The 15,605-nt window shown below is 45.2% G+C and overlaps 1 protein-coding gene, 1 long non-coding RNA gene and 1 gene segment (V, D, J or C); 1 reads left to right on the top strand and 2 right to left on the bottom strand.

The window, feature by feature from the left end:
• LOC131919447 (T cell receptor alpha chain MC.7.G5-like) overlaps positions 1 to 15,605 on the bottom strand; it is a 653,930-nt gene that overhangs the window by 206,362 nt on the left and 431,963 nt on the right. The window lies entirely within an intron of this gene.
• The window catches only part of LOC131919445 (T cell receptor delta constant-like), a 191,798-nt gene that overhangs the window by 126,547 nt on the left and 49,646 nt on the right, over positions 1 to 15,605 (bottom strand).
• The window catches only part of LOC131919450 (uncharacterized), a 44,115-nt gene continuing 37,772 nt past the window's right edge, over positions 9,263 to 15,605 (top strand). The window contains exon 1 of the long non-coding RNA XR_009381252.1: positions 9,263 to 10,058. This is a non-coding gene — a long non-coding RNA (uncharacterized LOC131919450). The remainder of the gene's footprint in view (positions 10,059 to 15,605) is intronic.

The raw sequence follows: 15,605 nt of genomic DNA on the forward strand, positions 1-15,605 counted from the left end.
AAAGGCCACTTTACCTAGCCGAAGCAGGCAGAGATTTGAAGAGGGGTACTAAATGGCTATAGATCATAAGACAGGCTAGAGAAACAGACTCTGCTGACCTCCAGCAGCAATGGTCAAAACTAACCACACAGCAAGCTTAGGAAGGGGGTTGCTCCTCTTCACCAGTAACAGCTGCCCTCAGGTGCCACCAGTCACAGGACATACAGGCAAAATGGCCGTACAGGATCTCTCTGTGTCTCACCTAGTCCAGAAGCTGTTACTACTGCCATCCCCAAAGCATGAAGTCTTCGCTGCCCCCAAACCAGGAAAAGAAACAGTCCTACTCAGCCTGTTTTTCATGTGCCTTATCTTCCAAAAAGTCAGACAATTACAGGTCTGCTCTTCAGAATAAGGGAACCTGGGAAATGTGGTTATAAGTGGGAGGTCAGCCTCCTGAAGACAGGACTCACAGTATATGGAGCCATCAGTGTTGGAGATGGCATTTAAATTCTTTTAGGAAGCCATTAATGACATTAAAATAATTTAAAGTAAATGGAAAAGAAATGCCCAGAAAAAAATGCAACAACAAAGAAGGTGTAGAGATATCCAGCAGATTCTAAAAATTAGGAATAGACTGTCTCAGAAGATAGATGAGGAGAAATATGATGAAATATTTAAAATGTTACAACAGACAGTACAAGTGAAATTGACCATTCAAACAGTAGTTATTTGCATTTATAGGCTTCCCAGCACTTAAATCACATTCTTCCAGGCTTAAATTTATTATAACTTGACAATATGTGTAAGTGTATTCAGGGATAAGAAATTGAAATTAGTTTTTAACATGGTTGTGTTATTGATGGAAAAAAAAGCCTTATCTGTAGCTACTGTGCCTTTCCATGGGGACAGCATTTATTTTTTATCTCCACTCATTATCTAAATCCAACAGGGCATTTTAAAATGTCTACATGAAAGACCCTTTAAAACTGGTCAACAGTGATAAGAGGCTAGAGCCTGAGCAATGAATGAATTAAAGAATTAAGGAGCAAGTGGTCTAGCCATAATCTCCTTCCTGAATTCTAGATACACTTGAAGGGGTCTGCTACCTCTAGTCTTCTGGACATCTCTTTTCCTGGCCCTGGAGATAGTTTCCACATCATGCGTAAATAAGAACTCTATTGAATATTTGTGGGCACCCTCTTTCAGAGTTCTGGGTTTTTCTCTGTGTACTTATTTTCTCTTGCATATTTGGTGTGCTGGCTAGTTTTTATGTCATTTGAGAGGAGGGAACCTCAATTGAGAAAATGCCTCTATAAGGTTGGTCTGTAGGCAAGCCTGTAGGGCATTTTCTTAATTAGAGATTGAAGCAGGAGGGTCTGGTCCATTGTTAGTGATGCCACCCCTGACATGGTGATCCTGGGTGCTGTTAAGAAAGCAGGATGGGCTGGGCATCGGTGGCACATGCCTTTAATCCCAGCACTCAGGAGGCAGAGCTAGGTGGATCTCTGTGAGTTTGAGGCCAGCCTGGTCAACAGAGATCCAGGACAGGCACCAAAACTACACAGAGAAACTGTCTCAAAAAAAAAAAAACACAAAAAATTAAATAAATAAAAATTTTTAAAAAAGAGAGAAAGCAGGGTGGGCAAGGCATGAAAAGCAAGCCAATAAACAGTGTCCTAAACCAGCAAGAACAAGGGTCATGGATGATGAGGTGTTGAGTGAGAAGACCAGGAATGAGAAACAGAGATAACAAGAGGAAGATGAAAGTAATAACTGGGACTAGGAAGTCTTTCAAAAACTGATCGTAAGCCTTACAGCTTGGATGAAAAGGTATCCTGGCAATCAGGAGCCAAGGAATACCACAAAGTCACACCAAACAGCAAACCTCACACAAGAGATTTATTGGGAGGGGAAAAAACCCCAGGAGGCTGGCTGCCTCTGCTTAGGCAAGAAACAGCAGAGAACTGAACAGGACGCAGGGCTTACATAGAATTTCTTGGGGAGGGGGTGGAACTTTTCAGGGTGAAGACTGGTGGGATTTCATGTCCAGAAGTGGCCTTTTTACTCTGCAGGGTTGGGGTTGGGTCCAGCAGTTGGGGCAGTTAGAGTGTTCTGTGAGTGGAACCTGGCAGTTGGAGTTCTCAGGGGAAGGGCCTAGCCACTTATATGGCTTGAGGGGCTTACATTCCCCCCTTTTTTGTTTTTTATTGATAGACAGTCAGGTCATAGGAAAGGGTGTGATGGTATCATTAGACTACTTCCTGCTGAATCAGGGTGTTGAAGTCCTTTGGATGAATTTGATCTTCACCATCAGGGTACAACCAGGAGTTGCTGACCTCTGGCTCTGTAGCTAGGGACTGGTAATCCTGTAATAACAACTAATTAAAAGTTTGGTTAGAGATTCTATTGTTGAAGAAATCTAGACAAGGAGTTTATAAGGCAGGGTGCAATTAGTACTTAAGAAGGGTAGCATCCAGTTCCATATTGAACTGTCAGTGAGACACTAGCCAGAGGCATTGAGCTGTTTCTTACGTTTTTTTGAAACTCATCAGGTGTTGTCAGAGCTTGCCTTTTGCTATACCTGACTGGTTGACACAGAAGCAACATTCCTCCCTGAGGAGGAGACAAAGACCACTTCTTTGTGTTGTCGATGAATCTAATACTCACTGGTTTTGTAGCACTATGGTGGCCAGTGAGTCTATTTGGCCCTGGAAGGTTAGGATAGTCTGAGCCACCTGTTGGAGATCCTGGATGAACTGAGAGGAAAACCAATGGAAAACAGCTAGAGAAGTAGTCAGTCCTGTAGCTCCAGTGGCAATACCAGTGGTTATACCCAGGACTGCTAGAAAAAGGGTAGTACCTGAACTGTTCATTTGTTATGCCATGCCACTATAAACCCTGTGATGGGAATCAGGAAGGGCTCATCACCATGTACCACTTAGGTGATTCTTATATTACAAAGTTCTGCTGCCAGTATGAGATAGATTTTTGTATGAGTACATGGAGGTGAAGCTTTAATCATAAACCCTGTTTTTATGATTTTTGTTTTCAGGATAAGAATTACCATATAAAAGTAGAGAAAACAGGTACCCAGTGAAGGAGAGATGGATAAGGTAGTTATACAGGACTGAATCGACCTTTGACAGCCTGATATAGAGCAATTTTGTGACCCTATTAGGACAGGCTAGTGGTTAGAGGTGGGGAGGTCTCCATATGTAAGAGCTACCCTGACAGGTGTAGTTAGGAAGGAATAGAGGAGGAGGGAGAAAGTTTAACTATAAAAGATTTTCAGATCATTTGTTTGTGCAGTGGCAGAAGTTGCCACAATTAAAAATTGAGCATGCCAGTTTAGGCCATTGTAATGTACTGAGGCCAAACTGTCTGTAGTAACAGAGTAAGGCTTTAATTAAATCTGAGTCTGTGGAGGAAGAGAGGAAGGGTCACAAAATGAACTCTGCTGCAGGGAGTTTCTATAAGCTTCAAGTGGAGCTGAGGGGCAAGAGAGAAGCTCAGGAGGGCATAGAGAAGCTGGGAGAATTCCAGGATGGAGCTGAGAGACAGGAGGGACAAGGTCACAGAGGCCCAGAAGGGCTTAAGGCAGCTGCAGGACTTAGGAAGCAGCTCCTTTTGGGAGGCAAGGAAATTCACAACATCTAGGCCCAGGAGGGCACTAGGAGAGATAGAACAGGTAGCTCTGAGAGAAAGGGGCAAGGAAAGGTCTCAGAACCTGGAGCATGTAGGCAGCTCCTAGTGGGAGGTGAGGAAGTTATGGAAGGAGCTGAGAGGAGCCATGAGGGGACAGAGGGGTTAAGTGTCATGGTAACAAGAATTTCAATCCTGAAGGTCCCCAAGTGGACTGAGAGACTTGTCAGAGAGAACTTACCCAAATCACAGATGAAAGGTGTCCCTTTCTGCATGATGGGGGCCTGGTAGGGTAAGAGGAAACTTCCTGACACACCTGGTTGGCTTTCATAGTAAAAGTAAACAAAGCAAGGAGCTCCACAGTGACACTTATCCAGTAGAAGTGGAGAGACAAGTGGTTAGAGCAGGTAGAGGAGAAAACAGTTGGAGAAGTGCAAGTGTCTTAGTAAGTAGAATTGCACATGTGGTGGTGCCCTGAAGGATATTGCAGGGAGTGTGCCCACATGGCTATTAGCCCAAAGGGCATGGAAGGGATATGCCTGTGTTGTGAGCAGCCCAAAAGGGCATAGCCAGGAGATAGGACACTTACTGAGTGGGTGAGGAAAGATGTGTTGTAGTTGGAATTTTCTTTGGGCTGCCAACCAGCTCCCAAATAAAAACACGGAGACTTATTATTAATTATGAATGGTCAGCCTTAGCTTAGGCTTGTCCTACTAGCTCTTTTAACTTAATTTAACCTGTTTCTATTCATCTACATTTTGCCTTGGAGCTTTTTACCTTTCTTTCTCTGTGTCCCACTTTCCTGCCTCTTCTGTGTCTGACCAGCTGGCCCCGGGCATTTCCCTGGTGTCTCTTTTTTACTCTGAGCCTAATTTCCTACTACTACTTACTCACCCTACCCATAACTCCCACCACTCCTTTGCTATTGGCTGTTCAGCTTTTTATTAGACCAATCAAGTGCCTTAGGCAGGCAATGTAGAACAGCACCACATCTTTACATAGTTAAACAAATATTCTGCAACAATGGATGGTTAGTTAAGGTGGAGAGAAGAAGTGGCTGAAGAGGGGGACTCTAGAATCAAATTCGGTGGGTGGCAAAAGCCAGCAGATGCAAATGATTCAAACATACTCTGGGAGAGTCAGACCAGCAGCTTGAGTCAGTTTGAAATGTTGAGACGTGGGCATGGCTGAAAGGTAAGTGTAGGATCCTTTACCAATGCTACCCGAGGAGAGAGAACTCAGGAAAGGGTGTTTGGAGACCCTTGCATGTTAAGGGATGGGGCAGGTGGTGAAAAGAGAAGACAGTAGTGGGTGACCCAGATTAATTGTTTTTATTCACATATAAGAAGTTCAACTGCAGCCAGAGCACACAGACAAGGTGCCTATCCTTGGACAGTTTGTTCTAAGTATCCAACAGGCACAAAGGAAAGTCCTAGTTGGTCATCCAGGACCCCGAGGGCATATACCTCCTTTCCTGTAACCTGGAGAGAGAAGGGGCGAGTTAAGTCCAGAAGAAAGGACTAAGTAGGACTGGAGCCTGGAGGAAGGCTTGTTGAAGCTTACAAAATGGCTTAGTAATGGGTGCAAGAAGGGGTTCGTGTGAGGGGCCAAGGGCCATCTCATATAGGGGGTCAGCAAGAAGAGAGAAGGAAGGATTCCAAACGCGTAAGAAGCTGCCCATCCTTAGGAAGGATAGAATTTTATCCTTGGTGGTGGGGATTGTAAGTGACTGAATTAAGTGTTTTCTATCTAAGGTAATGGCCTTGTGGGTTGGAGTGATAGCTAATCCCAGATAAGTAACTTGAGGAGTAGACAGCTGGACCGTAGGGGATGAGACCATATATCCCCAGCTGGACAGAAAGTTTAGTAAGGTAGAGGTGTCAGCCTGGCTAATTTGCAGGGATAGACTATAAAGAGAAGATTGTCAATGCATTGCATAAGCTTGGATTTAGGAAGAGACAGAGAGGATAAGTCAGAGGCCAGAGCCTGGCCAAATAGATGTGAGATGTCCCAGAACCCCTGGGGGAGGACAGTCCAGGAGAGTTGGGTGGAAAGGCGAGTATCCAGGTCAGTCCAAGTAAAGACAAAGACATTTTGTAATCGGGGGTTGAGAGGAATGGAAAAGAAGGCATCCTTGAGGTCTAGGACAGAGAGATGGGAGGTCTCTGAGGGGATGGCAGAGAGGAGAGTATAGGGATTGGGTACTATAGGGTGAAGTGGAACCACTGCTGGCTTAATAGTCAGAGATCCTAAACCAAGTGGTAGTTTCCATTGTTTTTGTTTTTTTAAAATAATTTTTTTTTATTTTATGTGCATTGGTGTTTTGCCTGCATGTATGTCTGTGTGAGGCTGTCAGATCCTCTGAAACTGGAGTTACAGACAGTTGTGAGCTGCCATGTGGGTGCTGGGAATTGAACCTAGGTCCTCTTGAGGAGCAGTCAGTGTTCTTAACCACTGAGCAATCTTGCCAGTTTTTAAAACTGTGAGTATAGGGTTACTAAAGAGGGAAGAAGTGAGGTACAGAAGATTCTTTCTTTAGAGGTCAGAGATAAGAGGCTTAAGTTCCCTGAGGCTGTAGAGACAGAGTGGGTACTGAGCCTGGGTGATATATTTGGTGGGATTTGATGAGGCTGGTAAAGCTGTCACTCTACCTTGACAATAGGGGAACAAGAAGTTCTGTCAAGACTAAATAGGTGGCCCCAGTGTCCAAAAGGAGAAAGATAGATCACTCTGATACTGTGATATCTACCTGAGGTTCCCAGTGAGAGATGGCTGTGGTCAGGCCAAGGAAGCCCAGGCCTTCTCAGTCACCCACGGCCATATCTAGGAGGTCAGCTGAAGGGCTTCTGCCTGTGGAGTTAGGGATCCTCTCTCCAGATGTTTAAATTGGCCTCAGTGTCAGGGAGACTCTGGGAGAAGAAGTAGGTCATCAGGAATTGTTTTCCATCTGGGGTCTCAGGATCTAGATTGGTATATTTGAAGAGAGCCTTTGCATGATGGTCTAGGAATTGAGTTGGGTTTTCATGTTTGTTCTAGATGACTCTTGGATTTTTTTTCATAATTTATCACTTTAAAGGTGACCTTATGAAGACCAGCCAGGAGGCAAGTTGCAAATTTGTTCCTAGCAAGGGTGCCCCCTGGGATATTGTAATTCCGTTCAGGGTCCTGGTCAGGGATGGCATCGTCCCTGACTAGGTGAGCAGCCTGTCACTGAGAAGGAAGAAAAGGAAACTGTGGAGGCTGGAGAGGAAGAGAAGGGACTGTGGGTTGAGGCCAATAAGGGGGAGGCTCGTTAACATGATCTAAAATAGTGGAAGAATCATCTGGTTTGGGCCTCACATCTAGGAGGAGTTATTTTTTTCCTTAGTTGGCTTATGCCTTGTGGTCACTTTTAATCAAGATGGGAGTGTGGTCACATGGCAAAATCCTTCCTTTCCAACCCTAGCAAAGATTTCTGTCAGCCCGGTGGCTGCCTCGATCCCAATGGGGGGACAGCGGCTAAGGTGGCAACAAGCCACATGTTTCCTTTAAGATTACCTATGTATAGATGTTTAACTATCAAGTCTGGTATTATAAGTTTTAAAGTCACCCCTTTGTTATAGATTTTACAGGGTTTTAATCATGCCCAATGTGCCTACAAACCTTGAGGCACAGTAAGTTTACACAATAGTTTTACAAATCTTGAGAGAAGATTTATACCTTAGCCAAAGTTTTAGAGAGTTAAACCAAAACCAAAAGAATATGAGATGAGTAGCAATAGTCCCTATAGGGAATAGTCTGTCCCTTTGTTTTGTTTTTCTCTCCTTTCTCTGCCACATAGTCAGATGGATCACTTGATATGGATCAGAGATTTTGGAAGAAAAATTTAAACAAGTATGCTTGGGTCTAGAGGAGAGGGAGCCATACCCTAACTCCAGAGCCAGATTTTTTTTTTTTTTTTTTCGAGACAGGGTTTCTCTGTGTAGTTTTGGTGCCTGTCCTGGATCTCGCTCTGTAGACCAGGCTGGCTTCATCAGGGATCTGCCTGGCTCTGCCACCAGAGTGCTGGGATTAAAGGTGTGCACTACCACCACCTGGCCAGAGCCAGATTTTAAAACAAGTGGGACAGCATAAAACAACAGTCTAATGCCACTCATACCTAAAAGACTCCTGAATCCCTGTTAAACTAAATCTGGTAAGCTGAGAACAAAGAAGACTTAGAGACAGGAAATTTTTGAGTCCTGGCTATAGACAGAGGATGCTACAGGAGGGAGCGGAGAGAAGCCCCGGCCAGGGAAGAGTGTGTGCAGGGTGTGTGCAGGCTGCAGCTGGCCTGCTCCCTCAGCTGCTAGGTCTTGCTCGACAAAAACAAACAGGGCTTGGAGCCAAGAAAAGATAAATAGGAAATGGGGAATCTCTTTCCATTTCCCTGGTCACTCACAGTGTTTGTAAAGGCCCCAAATAATATTGATTATCTAAGGGATATTGAAGCCAAATTTGATTGCAAAAGTGAATAAATTTAGGGCACTTCATGCTGGGTGCCAGGTGTAGAGGCTGGGGGTTTTCTAAAAGGCATCCCAAGGGGGAATGAGAAAGTATGGAAGACACATTCCCATGGATGAGAGAGAAGGAAAATGTCACTGCAGCTTGTAGTCGTGGGCATCCCCAGAACTCAGGGAGGACCAAATGAGGACCAAGCCATCCAGTGGGCTGTCACCACACTCAGTGGGGGTCAGGCACTTAGCCTGACTAAGCCAGAGTAGAGACTTGGTGCCTGGTACCAGGACTTTCATAGAGACGGAAGTCAGGCCAAAAACCAGCTCTAAGGGATTGGGGGAGTTCTCATCCACAGGAAAGGGCTGGAGAATGGAGTCACAGAAGCCACAAGGGCCTAGAGGAGCTGTGGGGTCACAGGCAACTCCAAAAGGAAGGCTTTCCCAACAGAAATAAGTGTTAGAGTTCTGTTCCCCAGCAAGGTGTTAGAGTTCCGCTCCAGCAAAGGTTTCCCTAACGCGAATGTAACAGCTCTGCTCTGGCAGGGGAGGGTTTCCCCAGCAAGAAAGTTTCACAGCTCTGCTATGGCGGAAACCTTTTCTGTACTCTGCTCTGCTCCAGGACTGGCAGCTCTGAAGGGAAGATGGGAGAAGAGGGTGGGAAGGGGCACAGGAGCCTGGTTTGGCCTAAGGAAACTGCAGGATGGCAGCTCCAAGGTAGGGGGATGGGATCAGGTGAAGAGACCCAGCTGTAGACTGTGGTAGGGGTACTTCCACCTCCAAGAGTACGAGAGGGGTGCCGGACATTCAACAGTCACTTCCTCAGACTCAAGGAAATGTTTACACCGACCAGAAGGGAAGCTTCCCTAATTGCTGCTGGTGGATGAGGTGCTGAGTAATCAGTGAGCTGGAAGGTGAGTCCGATGAGGGTGAAGTGGAGATGAGGGATAGGGTCCCAGTGCAGCTTGGGCCCCTGAGGGGAAATGCAGGTACTAGGAGAGCCTATCCCAGGTTTCCGCAATGAATGTGTTACAGTTCAGATAGAAAGGTATCCAAAGGAATACCACAAAGTCACACTACACAAGAAACCTCACACAGAGATTTATTGGGAGGGAAACACACACACACACACACACACACACACACACACACACACACACACACAAACCAGGAGACTGGCTGCCTCTGCTCGAGAGAGAAACAGCAGAGAACTGAACAGGATACAGGGCTTGTATGGAGTTTCTTGGGCAGGGGGAATGGAACTATTCAGGGTGACGTTTTCCAAGGTGGAGACTGGTGGGATTTCATGCCCAGAGAGTGGGTTTTTTCCTCTGTAGGATGGGGGTGGGGGCTGGGTCCAGCAGTTAGGGCAGTTAGAGTGTTCTGTGAGTGGAACCTGACAGTTGCAGGTCTTCAGGGGAGGGGCCTGGCCACTCACGTGGCTTGAGGGGCTTACGCTGATGACTTATGCAAAGCAAGTTTATTGAGAAGTACAACATTATACATACTGTTTTCAGGAGAAAAATTGGCAAGACCAGCAGAGTCAGACAACGTTGGCAAAAAGAACACAGGATAACTCAGACCTACGTTATAAGAACCGCCAAATAATTGTTAACCATCACTGAAGGGGAAGAGTAGGGTCCCTAGAAACTGCAACCTTGACTCTTTTGAGGAGTACCCAGGCTTTTCAGGAGCGAGTTACCACAAAGTCATACAGCAAGATCTCACGAGAGATTTGTTTAGCCAAGACATGAAATGACTGTCTTTGCATGGGAAGCAGAGACAGCAGCAGGTTAAGCTGGCATGGTGGTTCACAGAAGGTGAGCAGGAGCATGCGCATAGAGAAGTAGAAAAGGACAGTAGTTGTGGCTGAGTCATCCAGGTCTTGCCAAGTCCATTCCTGGACAAGGACACAGAACTAAAGTTCCTTTTGTCCTTTCATCAGGGCCTTGGAGAAAGTCTCGGGTAGGTCTGGCTTCCCACAAAGCATTATTTCTTCTTTTATCAGTTCCTGCCTTGATTTCATGTCCTGATTTCCCTGAATGATGGACTACAAGGAGTAAGTGGAAATAAACCCTTTTCTCCCCAACTTGCTTTTGATCGTGGTGTTTCACCACAGCAACAGAAGCCCTAAGAGATTTGGTCTTACAAACTTTGGCTTCTTTGGCCTCCTTCCGTTCTGTTTCCTTAAGTCAGATAACCCACTGGTGCTCAGTTCCCCCTGCTTGAGCTACGATCGTGTTACAGGCAGCTCATCAGAGATGACCACGCAGGCACAGTGTATAACCAAATGAACATTTTTATTGCAGCTGGCTGAGGCCACACCCAAGTGTTCAGGGAACTAGGTGTAGCCCTGAGTGTCCAGAACGTGGGATTTGAAGGGCAGAGACCTTGGTCAGGCATCTCGCTCAGCTGCTGCAGGAGGTTGGGGGTGGGGGCAAACAGTTTGAAGTAAGCCGTTTTAACAGAGGCTAAGATAAGTTAGCTAGGACATCCTGATCTTTGTGTTCGACAACAGAGCTGAGAAGTTTTCCATGGGATTTTCCCATCAAGGAGATCAGATTCTAGTTAAACCCGGAATGACCTCAGCAAGGATACAAGATGAGGAACCTCTGCATTGTCTTGCCCCATTACAGTCGAGAAATTCTATTTTTTTCCTTCACATAGTGTGTTTTTGTTAATTATTTGGGAATTTCACATAATGTACCCCAATCACACTCACCTCCTATTCCTCCCAGATCCACCCTCCCACCCTTGCACCCCCCCCAAAAAAAAAGACAACTACAAACAGCCAAGTCCAATTTGTGTTATCCATATATTTAATTGGAGTCAAACTGGTCAAACTCCCAGTGGCCAGTTCCTTAAAGAGAATTTAATGTCGTGCCCCACAACGGGTGTGTGTGTGTACAAAACCCATCAACTGTGGAGAGCTACACTTCAGCATCTTTATCACAAATTTTAAGGACACTCTTCAATAGCTTCATGTCTGGACTATTTCTTTTTTGGGGGTGCGGGGTCGGGGGAAGGGGTTCGCACAGCAGCCTTCAATATCTCTCATTTTGAGTTATGAGTCTGCTGTCATCAATACTACTGCAAAAGCTGCCTCCCTGCCCATAGCTGCTGGAGGCAAGCAAGATCATGGACATCAACCAGGTTTCTGGCGACAGCTCAGATCATGAATATCAGCCTGATTTTTGGCAGCAGCATGGATCACGGACATCAGCATGACTTTTGGCTGTACACGAGTCACCAGCATCAACATGGTTTCCAGTGGCAGCACAGATCATGGACATCAACGTGATTTCCGGTGGCAGCACAGATCGCGGAAGTCTTCCAAGGAAACTTAACCCAGAAAATGACCATTTTTCACCTTGTTGTTACTCAGACTCTTGATCATACGGTTGGGCACCATGTCTGGGAGTGGGACCTTCGCAAGCTCCAGGTTGCAGTACACTGCCTTGCCCTCAGCACCAGCCACCCTGCCAGTACCCTGGGATCATCCATTGCGCTTGCAGTCCAAGCGCAGCACCTCGGCCATGCTCTCCTCCTCACAGCAGGGCCAGCAATGGCAGCAGCAGATATGGCTCCATGCCTTGGGATGGTAAGCTGAATGGTAGCACTGTCTTGGCAGGTGGTGACAGGGAGAGGTGAGCATGGTGGTGGCCCAAAGACCGGCTCTGCTCCGCTAAGACATGCTCCCTTGTTCACCACAGCTGCACTCCCAAACCTGCCACCGCCACTGCTGCATCTCTAGTTCCGCTTCTCTCTGCTGCACACTGCTCTGCTCTGCCCTGCCATCATTTTATTCCATCTTGGATATCTTCAAAATTATATTTTCTAAGATAATTTAAATATTTTTAATTTAATCAGGACTTTTTGTTTTAAAATCTCTGTTATAAATAAAATGAATTTGGACTATTTTAACAATTTTAATTTATATGAATATTCACTCATTAGCCAATTTAATATCATGTAAACAATATAAAAACAAGCACATAGCACATATATACATATGTTTATATATAAAGATAGATGAACTAAAAGCCAGGGAGTTTTGTAGTTTTTATTTAGAGACCTTTAAAAAAAACAATAAGCTGGGATCTATTAGGGATTACCTCATTGTTTTCCATCTCCAACTGATCACTGTTAGTCTCTGTACAGCATCTTGAATACTGTTGCTCTAGGTAACTGTCTCAGATAATTTTTTAAAGTGAATGGTAAATCTGTTTCTTGCTATTCTGTTTTGATTGGATGCAGACATCCAGATCACATAATGTTTCGTGATTATATTATTATAAAATCATATTCCCAATTCCTAAATCAATTTCTCTTTAGACATCCCTGTGTCCCCTCTCCATCCTCGAACAGTTTGCTAGGAGGGGGGGACTTCCGGCTTCCGTATCTTTATACCCAGAGTTCTTTCTGTGGTTAGCTTTTCCTTTCAGCAAACACTGAGTGTGCAGATAACGCTGAGACCAATCGGTTTGCCTCTTAGTGACTTGCTGATTCTGCGGACAAGGTTTTGTTCATGCTTGTGTTTTCTCTAGATTTTCACTGATGGCTCATTAGATGTGTGTTGATTTTCAGGATGAACTAATAGACCACTCCTCTGATAAGACACTTCTCATGAGAATAGTTTTCCCTCTGTCTTACCCTGGATTCTTTACACTCAGCACCCCCAAACTCCTCTTAGGATAATGATTGTGGTATGTCCAATAATTCTTAAAAGTAGGCATCAGGCTCATGTTCTACCAAGAGGGAGGACACATGGGCCAGAACACAGGGTTTCAAAGTGGATGAAGCACTTCCCGAAGCAGCCAGGAAAGGGTACAGTTTCCCTTTGTGGTGTCCTTTTTGTTCACAGGGAAGAAGTGCAGGTTTCAGTCTGGACCTGGTCTGAAACAAAGATTTGCATACATGGAATTTGCATTCATCAGACGCTGATGAAGGAGGTGTGAGGAGTCAAGGGCCAAAAACGGGCAGCAGGGAAAGCCAGCTTAACAGCGCTCAATGGAACAGCCCACCACAGGGCACTGTGGTATATGACCTTCTTGAGAGAGTCTTGTAGAATTGCATCAGTATTGTTGGGGAGGTGAAACCATTTACTTGTTTGTTTCAGTGGTGCCACTAGAGTGTTCATTTCTCTTTCCTATCCCTTATCCTATTCCCTTCCTTTCTCTTCTGTGCATCTTCAAGAAATGAGGTCTAAGATTCAAGATGAAAAAATATCAACATGGAAGAAATGCCCTTGATGTAGTATGCACCAAGTCCAAATAGCAGTTAAGTTTGTATAAAGCAAAGAATGGAGGTCAACAGAAAGAAAGAAATTAATAATTTCTGTGATATACTTGAAGCACTGGGAGAAATTATCAAATATTTTCATTTCTTTTGAAAACTTAGAAAGATAGGAAACTGATTGTAATAGCTAATCTTGACTCACCTGGGAGGAGGGAAATTCAACTGAGGAACCACCACTGTCAGATTGGTCTGTGGAGTATTTTATTGATTGCTACTTGCTGGAGGAGAGCCTAGCTCACTGTGGGATGTGCCATTCCTGGTCAGGTGGTCCTGAGGATAAGCTGGAGTGAGCAAGCTAGTAAGCTGCATTTGTCCACAGCTACTGCTTCAGCTGCTTCCTTTAGCTCCTGTCCTTGCCTATGACTGCTGTATGTGGCAGAATTTGGAGCCCAGTAAATGGTTAGTGAATCCTAAATGCTGAATAATTGAGTTATTCACACAACACATATTTTCTTTGATCTGTTTTTAATTGTGGCCTAGGTTCTTCCCTCTTGGAGTAAAAAAAAAAAAATATGTAATTTATTCTTGATTTTTATGGAAGCCCTCACAATTCAGAGACTGGGGATATTTGAAAGAGACTTAAAGCCTTGTAATTTTAAAAGACTATGGAACTTGTAAAGCTGTACATTTTAATGTTATGATGATATTAATGTGAGATCTTGGGGACAAACAGAAAGGAACAGTTATGGTTTAATAGTGATGTGTTTGTGTCAAGTTGACAATGAGTGGACTTGTGATTGCCAATCATTACACATCTGGGAAGAGGGAATCTTACTTAAGTAATTGCCTCTATCATATTGGCCTGTGGGTATGTCTGTGGAGGCAGTTTCTTGATTTTTAAATGATAGAGAAAGGCTTAGACTGCTGGGTAGGGGGTGTCACCTTTGGGCAAGTTGTAGGGAAAAGGGGCTAGCTAAAGAAACCCACCTTGAACCTGGAACCCAGAACTAGGAAAAGATGGCTCAGATAAGGCCAGTGAAAGAAACATAGTTTGGCTCAGATCAGAGCCATCTCTGCCCCTGGCCAGCTGACTTGTGAAACCAACCAATCATAGAGCAGCACCCTGACCCTGGGTTCAGTGAGATCAGAGCTATCTCTGCCCCTGGTCAACTGACTTTGAAACCAACCAATCACAGAGCAGGAAAGTAGTACACTGGCCCTGGGGCCCAGGACCGGAAAGAAACACAGCCTGGGTTTGGGACCTGAGCCAGAGAAAGGAACACTTTATCTCCAAACCCAGAACCAAGGAAACATGCCCTGACTCTGAAACTAGTACCAAAGTAACACTCTTGGTCCCTAGAATCAGAGTCAGTAAAAGAAATGTGCCCTGGTCTTAGAAGCAATGTCTAAAAGCCAAGAAAGGCCAGTGAAAGAAACACAGTTTGGCTCTGAAATCAGGGCCATCTCTGTCCCTAGCCCACAAAACTGGACAATCTCTGGGCAGAAAAAAACTAACCAATCACTGGTTGACTCTGCCCCCAAGACATCCCATATAAACTGCCCTGCCTGGTCAGGTGTGGGCTGTTCTCTCCACCCTGGTACAGGCTGCTACTCTCCTGTACTCCTTCCCAAAATAAACCTCTTTCTCAAAAGAATTTTGAGTGTGAAGATCTTCATTCACTGGCGTAGAGAAGAACCTTGCTGAGAACTCCCTCAGTGGACAGAGCAATGAGGAGCTGAAGAGAAGATCTTTTCTGAGACATCCCTCAGTGGACAGAGAAAGAGAGAGCTGAAAAAGTAACACTTTTCTCCAGAGCCGGAGGAGATTGCTACATTTTTGCAAGGGTTTCCCTTTTTGCAGAGTGAAGCAAAAGAAGCAACATCTTAGGCTGGAGAAGCAGAAATCTGCTAGGAAGCCCCCTTAAATGGGGACTGAGCAAATCTCAGCTGTAGCAGCTTTTCAGGAGAGGAGCAGGATTGCTATGTCCTGTGGAGAAACCATCCCCCACCACATCAGGAATAGCCTGACTCTGGAATAGTCAGGATACCCTTCTCTGTTTTACCGTCCTGGCAGCTCCAGGCCTGACTCTCCTGAGCAGTCAGAATTCCTTCCCTTCCAGGGCTGAGTTGTCTCTTTGCATCTCCAGCCATCAGAGCTGTCCTAAGCAGCTCCAGGTGTCCAAGACACCTCCAGGGCTGAGCTGTCCTGAGCAGTTTGAGGTGTCCGGGATACCTCGCCCTCCAGGGCTGAGCTGTCTCTTTGAAGCTCCAGCT

Source organism: Peromyscus eremicus, chromosome 9 (assembly GCF_949786415.1).
Source record: "Peromyscus eremicus chromosome 9, PerEre_H2_v1, whole genome shotgun sequence".
Taxonomy (NCBI): Eukaryota; Metazoa; Chordata; class Mammalia; order Rodentia; family Cricetidae; genus Peromyscus; species Peromyscus eremicus.